Source organism: Myotis lucifugus, unplaced genomic scaffold, assembly GCF_000147115.1.
Source record: "Myotis lucifugus unplaced genomic scaffold, Myoluc2.0 scaffold_61, whole genome shotgun sequence".
Lineage (NCBI taxonomy): Eukaryota > Metazoa > Chordata > Mammalia > Chiroptera > Vespertilionidae > Myotis > Myotis lucifugus.
The window spans coordinates 3,939,992-3,957,393 of record NW_005871109.1 but is presented as its reverse complement, the minus strand read 5'-3'; the positions used below and the strand labels follow the sequence as shown (position 1 = coordinate 3,957,393).

The 17,402-nt window shown below is 41.8% G+C and overlaps 1 protein-coding gene across 1 annotated transcript in view; it reads right to left on the bottom strand.

The window, feature by feature from the left end:
- The window catches only part of SBF2 (SET binding factor 2), a 313,800-nt gene that overhangs the window by 275,619 nt on the left and 20,779 nt on the right, over positions 1 to 17,402 (bottom strand). The gene's annotated exons all lie outside the window — the stretch shown is intronic.

The window sequence follows — 17,402 nt, the reverse complement described above, 5'->3', positions numbered from 1 at the left end:
AAAGACTTTTAGAGAAATTTCTACCAATAAATAGAGGCTGCATCACAAACTACCAGTCTTTTTATACAAATCTTCGTCAAGCAGGAGGGAAAAAAGAAAGAAAGAAAGAAAGAAAAAGAAAGAAGGAAGGAAGGAAGGAAGGAAGGGAGGAAGGGAGGAAGGGAGGAAGGGAGGAAGGGAGGAAGGGAGGAAGGGAGGAAGGGAGGAAGGGAGGAAGGGAGGAAGGGAGGAAGGGAGGAAGGGAGGAAGGGAGGAAGGGAGGGAGGAAGGGAGGAAGAAAGGAAGAAAGGAAGAAAGGAAGAAAGGAAGAAAGGAAGAAAGGAAGAAAGGAAGAAAGGAAGAAAGGAAGAAAGGAAGAAAGGAAGAAAGGAAGAAAGGAAGAAAGGAAGGAAGAAAGAAAGAAAGAAAGAAAGAAAGAAAGAAAGAAAGCAAGCAAGCAAAAGAGAATCACTAAACTAGACAATTAAACCAAGTCTACGAATTGTATTAAAATAAATCCTTAAATGCTGCATTATGTATGCTAAGAAATAATTAGGAGAAAAAGCCCTTTGTATAAAAAGTACATAGAATCATCCTTTTTCTTTGCAACCCCAAATTAAAAAGCCCGGTATCAGTTAAGCAATTGCTTAGTTACAGGACTTAGAAATACATAGGATTTTTATACTTGTACTTAATCTGCTTTAATGATAAGCTGTAAATGTGTGACTCTACATTTCTCTACCCTTTTCTCTGTCCTTGTATGGAATGCATTAAATATGTAACCTATTTGATTACAGATAATTATAATCACAGTCATGTATAACTCATATCTGACTAAGTCTTGGCTAGTATCAGCCAAGAAACTAATATCCATCACTCTTCATATCTACTTATATAAAAACCATGGGTGGTGTTCGTCACATACAGACGAACAGCCGCAACCGAGCTGAAGGAAGTCAGTCCTACAGGGGTTGTCTTGGCAACGGCTGCGCCCTCCCCCAAGCTGTTTCCCGGAGCTGTTTCCTGTAAGGGCGGAGTTTGAGGCAGGAACCCGCCCTGGGAGCGTGGAGGCAGATCTTTCTAAAGTGTGCCTTGCCAGCACAGGGTGAACCTGAGTGGGGCGGCTGAAAGGCTTAGGAAAGACAGACAAGAGAATGAAAGCCGGGTCTCAGTAAGACACTGCTTCTCTGAGAGACAGCGACCACACCCACAGCCATGCCTTTATTTTATAGCAGATGCTACGAGGCAAAGTAAGGGCGTGACCAAGACCTTTACAACATTCTCCTGGGTTTCAATCCTACTCAACTACATGCACCTAAACTCTATCAAGCCCACATCACTCAGGCACGTGGGGCCACATGTTCTGACCATAGGTTCAAGCTTACTACAGCTGTTGGCTATAATTGTGCTGGGAGGGCCCTGCCCTCCAAGCTGGGACTTGCACGTGGCAATGGGAGGACTGTGCCCTCTCATCAGTCCAAGGCTTGAACCTGTCCAAAACACTGTAGCGGCTCCCCACAATAAAGTTTTAATTCTGTTTCTTTGTTACTAATGTTGTGGCCCCACCCCATAACAAAGAAACAAAGGAAAATTTCCCCATCGAATTTCTGAATAGTATTACTCCTTCGGGAATGCTGTGTCAAAAATTAAAATTGAAAGTGGGTGCAATCATCATGCTATTGAGAAATCTCAATAGTAAATGGGGTCTTTGTAATGGTACCAGATTTATTATCAAAAGATTATGACCTAACATTATCGAAGCTGAAGTATTAACAGGATCTGCAGAGGGAAAGGCTGTTCTGATTCCAAGAATTAATTTGTCCCCATCTGACACTGGCCTCCCATTTAAATTGATTCGACGACGGTTTCCCGTGATGCCAGCATTTGTGATGACTATTAATAAATCACAAGGACAAACTCTAGACAGAGTAGGCATGTTCCTACCTGAACCCGTTTTTGCACATGGTCAGTTATATGTTGCTTTCTCTCGAGTTTGAAGAGCATGTGATGTTACAGTTAAAGTTCTAAGTACTTTATCACAAGGGAAATTAGTCAAGCACTCTGAAAGTGTTTTCACTCTTAATGTGGTGTACAGGGAGATATTAGAATAAGTTTAATCATTTTAACAGTCATTGTTTGCGTCACTGTTGTTTTCATATCATGTTTTTGTTGTTTTCTTATCATGTTTTTGTCATTTTTATATCATGCCTCTGTTGTTATATCCTTTTGTTACTGTTTATTTATTATTTTCATATACATTTTACTAATTTCCTTTCATCTCTCACACTTCTATTATAGAGAAAGGGCAAATAGCAATATTAAAATATCTCTGCTAATTAATTCCCTTTTTTTTATATATATATATATATTTTATTGATTTTTTACAGAGAGGAAGGGAGAGAGATAGAGAGTTAGAAACATCGATGAGAGAGAAACATCGACCAGCTGCCTCCTGCACATCTCCCACTGGAGATGTGCCCGCAACCCAGGTACATGCCCTTGACCGGAATCGAACCTGGGACCTTTCAGTCCGCAGGCCGACGCTCTATCCACTGAGCCAAACCGGTTTCGGCAATTAATTCCCTTTTTAAAAAAAATATATTTTATTGATTTTTTACAGAGAGGAAGGGAGAGGGATAGAGAGTTAGAAACATCGATGAGAGAGAAACATCGATCAGCTGCCTCCTGCACACTCCCCACTAGGGATGTGCCCGCAACCAAGGTACATGCCCTTGACCGGAATCGAACCCGGGACCCTTGAGTCTGCAGGCCGATGCTCTATCCACTGAGCCAAACCGGTTAGGGCAATTAATTCCCTTTTAATGTGCACGAATTTCGTGCACTGGGCTACTAGTTATATATATTTTTAATTATTTGGTAAGGTATAGTTATAATGTTTGGTAATATCAAAAATATGCAAATTATAGAAATGATTTTACTTAGTTCATTTGCTTTCCTTAGATTATTTACAAACTATGGGCCAGCACTGTTCCTGTCTCTGCTTTATTATTTTTTAATAGCATGTATCATTTCACATGTACCATATAATTTACTTATTCATTATGGTTAGTGCCAGTCTCGCTCCACTAGAACTTTAAATTCTAAGAGAGGGATTTTAGCTGATTCACCACTATATCTTCAACACCCATCTCTGTACTTGACACAGTCAGTATTCTATAAATACCTGTTAAATGAATGAACTAAATTTTTAAATGGCTATAAATTTTAAAGCAAAAGTCTGGAAAAGTGAGCAACCTACCCAAAAAGTTGTATTTTCCTAAGTACTCACAAGCCAGCTCTTTAATTATCTTTTTTTAATCACCAGTGATCTATATCTAAGTTATTAATTTCTGAACTCCACCCCTGTCCCTTTTTCAGGTTTAGAAACAATTCTTCACTTTTAGTAATAGCATCACATCATTCTGCTTAAAGTTGTCTCTGTCACCAACAGGCAACAAACAGGCTGTTCTATGATCTAACACTACAGACGATACCTAGGTAGAACAGCATTAATATAAATAAATATTCATGTAAAGTTGAAAAGCATCTTCCAGAAATTTTAAAGAGGCCACATTAAGTTTAAAAGAATCGCTAGTTGATGAAATGAGTGAAAAGTATTATTATGAGTAGGGAGCCTTCTTTTCAACACAGAACATGGCTCTTCCTCCATTAATCTTGTCTGAAAGTAAAATATTTAAAACCAGAATCCGGGTTTCTACCTCATTTTGTTTATCAGTACTCAGAAATCTCAGGAAAAGCAATCATTTTCTGAGTCAAAAGCCCAGTGAACTTCAAACAATGGAAACCATGATTAATTCACAAAATGGTAATAGTTCTCGTGTAAGTTTTATAGCAGTTTCCAAAGTAATCACATAGTACTCAATTCGAGAAAAATACTGAAGATCTTACTACTCTTGATGAAATCCTTTAGTCAGTTATGAATCCAATAGTAGAATCTAACTTTTTCATTAGAACAGTATGGCTATTATAATCAAAGCCATTCCTGAGTTCACACATACCATAGGTGGTTCTTATAAATACAGTTGACCCTCAGTGTCCTTGAGGGATTGGCTCCAGGTCTCCCAAGGACACCAAAATCCTCAAATGCTCGAATCTCTTATATAAAATGGTGTCATATCCTATATAATAAAAGGCTAATATGCAAATCGACCAAACAGCCAAACGACAGGTCACTATGATGCGCACTGACCACCAGGGGGCAGACACTCAATGCAGGAGCTGCCCCCCTGGTGGTCAGTGCACTCCATAGAGGGAGCGCTGCTCAGCCAGAAGCCAGGCTCAAGGGTGGTGTGTGCAGCGGCAGTAGCCTCTCCGCCTCCATGGCAGCACTAAGGATGTCCAACTGACAGCTTAGGCCCACCCCCGGACTGCAAGAGGGCACAGGCTGGGCTGAGGGACCCCCCCCCCCAAGTGCACGAATCTTATGCACCGGGCCTCTAGTTTGTATATAATCTCCACACATTCCTTCTATACTGAATTACATGTAATACCTAACAGTGAAAATGCTGTGTAAATACTTGTTATACTGTATTGTTTAGGGAATAATGACAAGAAAAACAATGTGTACAGGTTCAGTACAGACACAACCATCATAATCCTAACTACATACTACACATCAACAACAACCTAATGTTTTTTATCAAATATTTTTCATACATGGTTGGTTGAATTCGGGGATACAGAAACCGTGGACATGGAACCTGCAAATATACAGGGCTAACTGTATGGTCTAGCTTTGAAAGAAATAAAAGCTGCTGACTCCTTAATTACCACAGATTTGTGCTATTAGACCCTTCTGATTTTAGTGTTAAAACACTTCTAGTCATGTCTTTCTAATGTCAATTAAGCCTTCCTAACTAGAATAAGACTTGTCTTGTTAATTTTTTAACTTTATAAAAAAGGAGAAGAAAAAACCTTTTTTAAAAAAAAAATCAACTTGCCCCATCTAACACAAAGAATAGAGCGTTATATTCTAGTTTTAAAAAAACTTCAGCAGAAAGTCAAAAGAACAGGGTTTTATTATCACCACAGGGAATAGTAAATAGGTTTATGACATTGGGCAAGTTATTGAATCCCTAGATTTCAATACCTAATTTTTAGCATGAATGAAAATTAATATGAGTACTTAAAATAAATTTAATTTACCTAAAACTGTCAGTTTTCTCTTTAGTTTTCCAAATCTTGAATTTACACAAATTTTCCCAACTTCTGAAATGATCTGTCTAAATTTCCACATGTATCTCACATTCTGAATAATTACTGGCCTAACTTGAAGTATCTTTAAGCTAGAAAAAATTAGCCATTTAAAGAAATAAACCTTACTAAATAAGGATTTATTATTTTTAACTTTAACTTATGAAATATTGATCCTATTTTTATCTTTCATTATATTTAAGGAGATATCAGAAATCATTCCTGCCACCCCAGTTCATGGACACATTTCAGTGCAACGCAATAGTAAACTATTGCTGACATAAGTACAAGCAATATAGAAATACTTCCAATTAAGGCATACATATATAACTTCAAGGCATTACTTAAAGTAAGGAGTCTGGTAATGATAAAAATTTGCTATAATAGTAGGCACAGCCACATCACTGATAAATTCAACTTTTTAATTCTCAAACATTAAAAGCTTTTCTTTAATAAATATACACCTTAGTAATGCTATCCCCTAAATCTTTGTATACTGGTGATATTAGTGACATTTTATAGACACATAAGTACCACTAGAGGCCCCTAAATACTTCACTTTTTAAAACGTACATATTTATAAGTTATACGGAAATGACAATGAATACTCAAGGGACAATACAAACTCAAACAAAAAGATGTGGACCTATTTCATGCAGTAATCAGGATTTCTGGATCATCGAAGACTTTGATTGATTAGACCAAGAACTTGGGTATGAGAGAATGGATAATATCAAAATATCATTCCTTATATACCTTTGAAAGTAGATTATATAACCTAGAAAGTTGGTGCTCTCTAAATAGCTGTTGCCTTTTATAATCAATCTAAATACCTATACATAGGTATATTTACTGATACAGATAAAATCCCAGAGTTCAGTATTCTTTCTTAAATCTCACAAAGTCTGTCACATATAATAATGTTTTTATATCTAAAGTTGCCTACCATCTATACCAATTAAAACTTTAATAGCCTAGCTGGTGTAGTTCAACAGTTGAGTGTCACCCCAGGAATCAAGAGGCCACTGGTTCGATTCCCAGTCAGGACACATGCCCAGGTTGCGGGCTCAATCCCCTGTGGAAGGCGTGCAGGAGGCATTGATGATGTTTCTCTCTTATCGACCTTCCTCTCTCTCTATCCCTCTCCCTTCCTCTCGCTCTTAAAAAAAATCAATAAAAACATATTAAAAGAAAAGACTTTAATAACGAAGATCTAGCCCTAACTGGTTTGGTTCACTGGATAGAGCGTCGACCTGCAGACTCAAGGGTCCCGGGTTCGATTCCGGTCAAGGGCATGTACATTGGTTGCGGGCACCTCCCCAGTGGGGAGTGTGCAGGAGGCAGCTGATCGATGTTTCTCTCTCATCAATGTTTCTAACTCTTTATCCCTCTCCCTTCCTCTCTGTATAAAATCAATAAAATATATTTTTTAAAAAAATAACAAAGATCTACCCCACAAATTTGAATATACCCAAAATTCTGGCTTAAAGAGGAAAACCTGGCTCAGCAGAATAGATAACACCTGAGAAAACTCTGTTCTCAGTTCCTCTGGGAACTGCTGCTAGTCTCCCATGTCCCCTCATTTCTTCCAGTGTCCTCCTCCTTACTAAAGTTAAATATAAAAAAATAAAGGGCTCAAGTAGCATCGAGAGATTCTGCAGAGCCAAGTGAAATTTACGAAACAAAATGGGATTTCTTGCTGACTATCCACCCTTTTTGCGTGGTGATGCACTATTTTTCACGAGTTTTCAAGTATTCCAGGGAACCTTTATTCAGTCCTGCTTTTGGCTTAACTAAAGGTCGCAAAGATGTTCTCCTAAGTTTTCTTTTAAAATCTTTATCGTTGTAGTTTCCACATTTAGTCTATAATCCATCTCAGATTAATTTTAATGTATGGTGTAAGGTAAGGTCAAGGCTAATTTTTTTCCAAATAGATATTCAGTTGTCCTGGCACCATTTATTGAAAACCCTATCTTTTCCACAACTGAATTGCCTTAGCAACTCTACTGAAAATCAACTTATATACATGGGTTTGCTTCTATACTTTTGCATGGATCTACCTGTCTATCCTTAAGTCAATGCCACATTGTCTTGCATATTGAGCGTTATAAAAAGTCGGTCTTTAAACCAGGTAGTGCAAGTCCTCCAACTTTGTTCTTTCTTGTTCAAACTGTTTGGCTATTTGCTATACAATATGTCTTAGAGATTTGTTCATGTCACTGCATAAAGCTCTATCTCATACTTCTCAAAAATATTTTAGTAATAAAATATACATAACATAAAATTTATGATCTTAACCATTATTAAGTGTACAGTTCAGTAGTGTTAAATACATTCACATTTTTCTGCAACCAATCTCCAGAACTCTTTCCTCTTGCAAAACTGAAAATCTATATACATTACACAACTCCTCATGCCTCCCTCCCCGACCCCTGGGCAAGCACTAGGAGCCTAGAAATTTGACTACTGTCTGTCTCTATGAATTTTACTATTCTAGGGACTTCACATAAATGGAATTATGCAGTATTTGTCTTTTAGTAACTGGCTTATTTCACTTAGCATAATGTCCTCAAGGTTCATCCATGTTGTAGTATATGTCAGAATTTCCTTCTTTTTTAAGACTGAATAAAATTTCATTATATGTATATACCACAATCTATTTATCCAATCATCTGTCAATGGATACTTGGGTTGCTTCCACCTTTGGCCGATTGTAATTAATGCTAGGGCTGTATGTACAAATATCTGGTTCGAGTCCCTACTTTTCAGTTCTTTTGGGTGTATACCAAGAAGTGAAATTACTGGATCATATAATTATACTAGGGGCCCGGTGCACGAAATTCGTGCACGGGGAAGGAGGGGTCCCTCAGCCCGATCTGCACCCTCTCCAATCTGGGAGCCCTCAGGGGATGTCCTACTGACGGCTTAGACCTGCTCCCCATGGTCCTCTGCTCTCTGCGGACCTGCCTGCTTGAGGCCACCGTAGGCCTGGTGTCTGCTCTCTGTAGGGGACTGCCTGTCCTTCCCCGCTGGGGTCAGGGGCAAGCAGCGCCCTGCTGTCTTCTCTCTGGCGCACCACCGCAGGGGCAAGCAGGGCCCTGGTGTCTGCTCTCTGTGGGGGCCCTGCAAGGGACTGCTTGCCCCTCGCTGCCACGGCCAGTGGCAAGCAGGGCCCTGCTGTCTGCTCACTTGCTGCAGGGGACATTCCTGCCCCGTTCCTGGCCGCTTGGGTGTGCGCCAGCTTGGAGTGCCTGGGTCCTGGGGATGTTCCCACCCCAAGCCCGGCCGCTTGGCACCTGCAAGCGTAGGCCCGGCATTCCGGACTTCGGCCGCTCTGGGCCTATGGACGGGCCTACAGGCTCAGAGCGGCCTGGCTCCAGAGGACGCCTGTCCCTGTGACAGGGCTGTGGCCAGTTTCCCCTCCTACTCCCAGCCACTCCTGCTGGGTTTCCCCTCCCGCTCCCGGGCGCTGTGGCGGGTTTCCCTTCCCGCTCCCGGGCGCTGTGGCCCGTTTCCCCTCCCGCTCCCGGGCGCTGTGGCGGGTTTCCCTTCACGCTCCCGGGCGCTGTGGTGGGTTTCCCTTCACGCTCCCGGGCGCTGTGGCGGGTTTCCCCTCCCGCTCCCGGGCGCTGTGGCCGGTTTCCCCTCCCGCTCCCGGGCGCTGCCCATTCCCCTCCGAGCCACTGCCCCTCCTTGCAGCCGCTGTGGCTGGGCTTGCCCTCCCACCTCCCACCTCTGTAGCCTTGGGTCCGTTTCTGTCCTCGAGGCCTCTACTTAGCTCCCTTCTGTACCTCTTGGCCTCCATGTTGTCCTCAGTCTTCCCTCGCAACTGGTATATCCAAATTAACCGCCATTTTTAGCTTCTATAATTGAAACATTGTATCTTTTGGAGCTGTTGCTTCAGGAGCTCAGAGCCAGGCGGCAGCAGGCGGGGAACCTTGGCTTCCTCCGTCACTGGAGCCAGCAAGCCTCATGTTCCGCTTCCAGCTGCCTGGCTGCCGGCCGCCATCTTGGCTGACAGTTAATTTGCATAAGGATACGCTGATTAGCCAATCGGAAGGGTAGCGGTCGTACGCCAATTACCATGTTTCTCTTTTATTAGTGTAGAGATGTTCAACTTTTTGAGGAAGCACCATACAGCTTTCCATTGCATCTTCACAATTTTATATTCCCAGCAACAGTGCACAGGGATTTTAATTTTTCCATATGTTTGCCAACACTTGCTATTTTCTATTGTTTTTAATAGTAGTGATCCCAATAGGTGTAAAGTCATATCTCACTGTGGTTGTGATTTGCATTTTCCTAAAGATTAGTGATGTTAGCATCATTTATGTGTTTGTTAGCCATTTGTACACCTTCTATCTCATACCTTTTAAAAGTTGCATTATATTCTAATGAGCAACTGTGGTACCACTAATCCAATCAGTCTCCTACTGATGGACAGTTTTCAATCTTCTGCCATGAATAACCTTATACATGCATATCTGTAAGTAACCAACAAATCAGTTTGTTCAAGAATAGTTTCAGTTTATGTGTATTTTCCAATATACGACCTTTCACTCTCAAAAGCATTCTGATAAGCAAATTACATGAGAGATGAATAGCAACATTCCATGTTGTAATAGGGCCAGGCTATTTGCAAACAACATGACTTTGTGCTAGGTTAGACCTGAGTAGTTTCTACGTCTTCCTCAGGAAGTGTTCTATGGCCCCAAAGCACCAGGTTTAGCAGAACCCCCGCATGGCAAGAAAACCTTGTCTAAGGTGGTTCTGAGAGTAGTACTGAAGTAGCAGAGCACGGAGACAGGGGAGGTGAAAGATTCTGTAGCGTAAATGAGGCTATCGATGCACTAGTAAAATAAGCACAATTGAAAGTAACTGAAAGTCTAATATACAAGAACAAACCATTTTGGTGAGCATGTAGGAATGTGAGAAAAATAACACCAAGATTGACTATCCTCCACCTCAGAGATGTAAGAGAATCTACTGTCTCAAAAGTGTCCTGTAGACTCCGTCAGATTCCAACCTGCCATGTGGTTTTATTACTTCAAAGAGACAATTGTCTGGAAGTAGGAAACTAAAATGTGAGCGCAAATCACCACTTTCCAGCTTAAACCCCATATATATCCACTTGCTTTGTTGTGAACAGAACTTAAAATTCCTTTTGTAGTCCTTAGTATATTTTAAAAGCCATGCCTTCATACTTCATAGCAGTATTCTTATGTTTTCAGCCTCAACACTACACAAAATCAAGAGTCCTTCCACATATCCTTTACACCATCTTTAAAACTGAATTCATCACCAAGTGCCCTACCTCAGCACAGAGGGTTTAGATGCTACCTAAGTATCTTTTATAAGTATATATTTTTTACTTTTAGCTGTCTTCTTATATTTCTCAAATCTCTCTAGCTGGCAAATTATCCTATCTTTATTCTAAATGATTACTTACACAGCTAACTTATTATACTCACGTGCAAGAACCAATGTTTTTATCTATTATAGTTCATCTTCTCAGATAAAGGGCCTATAATTCCAGCCATTTAAAATCTTTGTGCCTCTGATTCTGTTATCCAGTATGTTTACTACCTTTCTCATTCTCCTATCATGCATTTTCCTCTGCAAAGAGGGAGAAAAGTCTCTCCCATCCTTTCTACACTCAGTTCCCTGAACAAACAGTATCTATATCTAGGCCAGAATGACAACTACTCTCCCATTTGTTGTATTCAATGCATTCTAAACAGCTTAAAGAATGAATGTATACATGGTACTTATACTTCTCTGCCCACAAATAGCATCCTATACTAAGACTTCTCCTATGTTATAACTACAAACGTTTAATACAAGATTTTCCCCCTCTTCTCTGCAATCTATACTTACAATTACAGAAAAATGGATTCAATTGAAGGTAGGCAAATCACTATTCTATAATTTAAATAACAAAACTAATTTCTTAAGAACCTCAAATTTAGAAACTCTAGTAACTCAACATTTATTCCTCTTTTACTCAAGTCACAGCATTTTTTTAACATAGTACCTTAGCTTTCTAAAAAGAAATTAGACAGCCCTGGTGAGTTTTGCTCAGTGGTTAGAGTGTGGGCCTACAGTCCAAAGGGTCATGGGTTCAATTCCCAGTCAAGGGCACATATCTCAGTTGCAGGTTTGATCCCCAGCCCTAGTCTGGGTGCGTAAGGGAGGCAACCAATCGATGTCTCTCACACATTGATGTTTCTCTCTCCCCCACCCCCCGTCCTTCCCTTTCATTCTGTCTGAAAATCAATGGGGAAAAAATCCTCAGGTGAAGATTAAAAGAAAACAATTAGACAGATCTACAAATGTCTCAGTGCAGACAGTCCCTAATAAAAATATGGCACATTTGCCCTGGCCTGTTTGGCTCAGTGGATAGAGCGTCGGCCTGCGGACTGAAGGGTCCCAGGTTCAATTCCGGCCAAGGGCACATGCCTGGGTTTCGGGCTCGATCCCCAGTAAGGGGCGTGCAGGAGGCAGCCGATCAATGATTCTCTCTCATCATTGATGTTTCTATCTCTCTCTCCCTCTCCCTTCCTCTCTGAAATCAATAAAGAAATATATTTTAAAAAAATATGGCACAATTTCTGAATTATAATATTAAAAAAATTAGGGCATCTTTAAAAATAAAAAAAGCTAGTGCCAAAACAATACTGGTTTGCTGATGTCCAAAAGCTAGCCAAGCCCTAGATGATTTGGCTCAGTGGATAGAGTGTCGGCCTGTGGGGTGAAAGGTCCTGGGTTCGATTCTGGTCAAGAGCACATTCCTGGGTTATGGGCTTGATCCCCAGTAGTGGGGGGGGGGGGGGGAGGGGGGCATGCAAGAGGCAGCCAATCAATGATTCTCTCTCATCATTGATGTTTCCATCTCTGTCTCTCTATCTCTCTCCCTCTCTCTTCTTCTCTGAAATCAATAAAAATGTATTTAAAAAATAAAAAATAAAAAAACAAAAGCTAGCCAATAAAAACATTTCTTCCCATAGTCCAAAATAGACTGTTAGCCATAGAATGCCTCTGCAAAACAATTCTTAAATTTTCTTTGAAATATTGTTACTAAAATTAACTGAAACTTTATTTATATGACTGTCTGTGGTTTCCTTGTATGCTTAAAAAACACAAGAAAAAGTTAAAAATATCCCAGAATTGGAAAAGTAGTCATTATGTTTGGTTTAGCTTATTTTCATATTTTTATTTTTAAAATCCATCCAAATTAAAGTTCAGCATTTCCCAATAGAAGAAAAAGAAGGCAATTTCTTTACATAAAAGCCCAAAGAATAAATTCAGCATCCTCTAAATTAAATTTGGGATTTGACTTTTTAGAGACTGAATGCCTAAAATCCTTTCCTACAAGTCATAAAGTTTAGTCATCAGACGGGACACAATTATGTTTCCTTTAGACTTTAAACAAATCAAATATATGCTGTCTGGAAAGAAGAGGTAGAAATAGAAAATAATTTCAATATAATATTGTGCTCTGAACACAGACTTGTCCTCAGACAAAATAAGTGAAGTTGGTATCCATCTAATACGCAGCATTCTTTTAACATTTCTAAACCTAAGTTCTTCCAAATCATAGAACCCTGTTTTCAGATCCTACATTTACACTAAAATACAAATGCTAATCATAGTTTAAAGTGTCACTTTCAGAATATTCTCAGATCTTAGCTCACACTAAGAGTCAAAAGACCTGGGTTGAATCCTAACTCTGCTGCATCTCAGCTGTTAGACCCTAATAAAATTGTTTAAACTCCCTAATCTTTAATTTACTTATCTGTAAATTAGATACACTACCATGTATCATCTAATTTATGTAAGTTCATCACAGTCCTATACAATTGTTAAATATTAACATTAATATTATATGCTAAAAATTGTTCTACTACCTTGGAAAGGGTAAGATTTTTCTCCTCTGTAAATCATCACAAAAGGGCCACTATCACCCTAAAATCAACAAACCAAATAGAGACCGAGCCAGATCACCTTCAATTAGTCTAAGATTTTATTAGGCTTATTTCTGGTCTGGAAGCTATAGGAGTTACTCTAGTTACACAGTATTTCACAGTTATTCAAGTTATTGCTGTTCATATGAAGAACAGTTGCATGTCCCTACTATACAAAGTATAGCCCAAAGCAATAAATAATAAAAACACAATGAAATATTAAGTTAATGATTCTATTGTTTTTAAATGAATTTTGACAGATGTTAAATAAATTAATGTTTTACTTGACACAGCACAGTAGACATTAGAGGATTAGAATTGCTATCAATTACAGAAAAAGAAAAAAGAAATTTCTAATGTAATCCAGCAGCTCAAATATTCTTTTTTGTTAATTTATTGGAGTGACATTGGTTAATAAGATCATATACTAATAGGCTTCAGTGTACATTTCTATGATACATAATCTGTATATTGCATTGTGTGCCCACCATCCAAAGACCAATCATCTTCCATCACCATATATTTGGTCCCCTTTACCCTTTATCTACACTAATAAAAGAGAAACATGGTAATTGGCGTACGACCGCTACCCTTCCCATTGGCTAATCAGCATATCCTTATGCAAATTAACTGTCAGCCAAGATGGCGGCTGGCAGCCACCCACTGAAGCGAGCAGGGAGGCTTGCTTGCTCCAGTGACGGCGAACTCCAACGTTCCCCGGCCTCTCAGCTGCAACTCTAAGCAACTATGTACTATGTTGCAAATAAGAAGCTAAACAAAACCCCAGAAACCGGCTTTCATTCAGCCAGGTTTAGCCAGCCGGACTGCAACATTGTATCGATGTTTTCAGCAGCGAGGCCTCAGAGCTAAAGCTGGCCCAGAATAAAAAAAAAGAAAAAGAAAAAAAGGAGCGGTTGGGAGCTTCAGTCACCCGGTTCCGGAAAACAGCCCTCAGCCCCTCACCCAGACTGGCCAGGCACCCCAGTGGGGACCCCCACCCTGATCCAGGACACCCTTCAGGGCAAACCAGCCAGCCCCTACCCATGCACCAGGCCTCTATTCTATATAGTAAAAGGGTAATATGCTCCAGGCACCGGGATCAGCGTGACAGGGGCAGCGCCCAACCCCCTGATCACCCTGCTCTGTGCCTGAAATACATGCGGCTCCTGTGTTTGACAAGGGTGCGGCGCACCAACCCCCTGATTGGCCCTGCTCTGTGTGTGACAGGGTGCGGCACCCCACCCCCCCACCCCCCACGGGCCCTGCTCTGTGTGTGACTGGGTAGAGCCATAACCTCTCCATCGGCCCTGCCCTGAGTGTGACAGTGGCGGCACCCCAACCTCCTGATCGGCCCTGCTCTGTGGGTGATAGAGGGTGGCGCCCCAACCCCCCTCCACGGGCCTTGCTCTGTGTGTGACAGGGTAGAGCCATAAGCTCCCCTGATCCGCCCTGCTCTGTGTGTGACAGGGGGCGGTGCCCCAGCTCCCCTATCGGCCCTACTCTGTGAGTGACAGGGGGGAGCTCCTCAACCCCCTGATGGGCCCTGCTCTGTGCGTGACAGGGGGGAGCTCCCCAACCCCCTGATCGACCCTGCTCTGTGTGTGACAGGGGGCAGCGCCCCAACCCCCTGATCGGCCCTGCTCTGTGCGTGACAGGGGGTGGCGCCGCAACCTCCCCATCGACCCTGCCTTGAGTGTGACAGGGGGCGGTGCCCCAACCCCCCAATCGGCCCCACCCTGAGCATGGCTAGGGGTGGCATCGCAACCTCCCAATCCGCCCTGCTCTGTGCATGACGGGGCGGCGCCCCAACTCCCCAATCAGCCCTGCTCTGAGCCTGACCAGGGGCTGCACCTAGGGATTGGGTGTGCCCTCTGCCACCCGGGAGCAGGCCTAAGCCAGCAGGTCGTTATCTCCCGAGGGGTCCCAGACTGCGAGAGAGCACAGGCAGGGCTGGGGGACCCCCCCCCCCCCAGTGCACAAATTTTTGTGCACCGGGCCTCTAGTTACTAAATAAAATCTAGCCCCAAAAAATCTTGAAATGCTTTGCTAAGAATCAGCCAAGAAGTCATCTAGGAAAATGTCAGGTGAGGAAAAATTCTGTCTACTTATTATCACCTCCATTCCACCAATTAGCAGCGTATAACTCTACTTGTTACTGGAAAGCCACTGACAGCACTTGAACACAGGAGTGTCTGTCATACAAAGAAAAAAACATTTACTAAATAATAAAATCAGTAAGTATCCCTCCCTCACTACTGGAGAAACATCACACCATCTATTCCCTTGAATTTCAAAACACAACAATCATCCCTTGTCAATCAGCTAAATAGCTAGTGCCTACCCAGCTGGCGTGCATCAGTGGTTGAGCTTCAATCTATGAACCACGAGGTCAGGGCATATGCCTGAGTTATGTATGGGCTTGATCCCCAGTGTAGGGAGTGCAGGAGGCAGTCTATCAACGATTCTCTCTCATAATTGATGTTTCTCCCTCTCCCTCTCCCTTCCTCTCTGAAATCAATAAAAATATATTTTAAAAAATATCGAGTATCAGATCATATCTCTCTACCCCAATAATGTCTGCTGTTCTTGAAACTTATGAAGGCAGTTCACTGTTCAAATTGTCAAACTGTTGTAGTTTATATCCCTCCATGCTTTGATGTGAGAGAAGGTAGGGACTCACAGAAAGTTCAAAAAGGGCCCAGCCAGAGTGGCTCAGCAGGTGAGCGTTGATCCATGACCAGGAGGTCATGGTTTGATTCCCGGTCAGGGCACATGCCCGGGGTTGTGGGCTCTATCCCCAGTAGGGGGAGTGCAGGAGGCAGCTGATCAATGATTCTCTCTCATTTATGTTTCTATCTCTCTATTCTTCTCCCTCTTTCTCCCTCTAAAAATCAATAAAAACATATTTTTAAAAAAGTTCAAAATGGTCCAGCAACAAAAATTTCCCCTTTCAGTCATCACTGAAAGGATGCTTAAAGAGGATTTAAAAGCTTTAATAGTACAAATAAATACCTAGTTATTCATACAGGAAAGCCAATTACTAATATTTATAGGCATGTGGGGGAGGAAAAAAAGGAATACAAGGGGCTTCCCAAAAAATTACTTTTTCTATGATCCCCACATTCTTTCCCCATTTTTAATAGCAAAATTCAAAATTTACCTTTTATGTGTGTCTACAGAACATGCTCCCTTATTTATAAATAACCAAAATTAGGCATTCAGCAATGTATTTTTTATCTTTAGTGAAGCAGAAATGGACAGTCATTAGCAAAAATTTAAAAATTCACAATTTTTTTCAACATCAGTTTTATCCTAATTGATATTTCTGATCCATGCTAACAGATGAATATTTCTTCTGGGGCAGGTGTTACAAGATGTCGAACAAACAGCAGCAACAACAATAATAAACTAGCTACCTCATTTAATGAGCACTTACTCTATAGAATAAATTGTTCTAAGCATTTTATGTGCATTTTTAACCCATTTTATCTTACAAAAACCCTATGAGATTAGTAGTGTCATTATCCTCATTTTATAAATGAGGATTCTGCTGCTCAAAGAAGTTAACTTGTCAAAAGTCAAACCATACAGCTGGGATTTGTAGTCCCCTCCAGAGTCTCCACACTTCACTATCATATTATACCAAACTAGAGGCCCGGTGCACAAATTCGTGCACAGGTGGGGTCCCTTGGCCTGGCTGGCAATCAGGGCTAACTCACCCGGTCCCGATTGGGGCATATCGGGGCCAGACGTTGGGGGTGGGGGGGGACCACAGGAGGTTGGCTGGCCACAGGAGGTTGGCTGTAGGAGCGCACTGACCACCAGGGGGCAGCTCCTGCATTGAGCGTCTGCCCCTGATGGTCAGTGTACATCATAGCAACCGGTTAACTGGTCGTTCAGTCATTTGGTCGTTCAGTCGCTTAGGCTTTTATATAAATAAACTAGAGGCCCAGTGCATGAAATTCGTGCATGGGGAGGGGGGGTCTTCTCAGTCCAGCCTGCACCCTCTCCAATCCGGAACCCCTTGAGGGATGTCCAACTGCCGACTTAGGATCCCAGAGATCGGGCCTTCACCGGCAGTCGGACAATCCTCTCACAATCCTGGACCGCTGGCTCCTAATCACTCACCTGCCTGCCTGCCTGGTCACCCCTAACTGCCCCCCCCCCCACAGACCTGATTGCCCCTCAATGCCTTTTTGTGCTGGCCTGATCACCTGTAACTGCCCCCCTGCTGGCCTGGTTGCC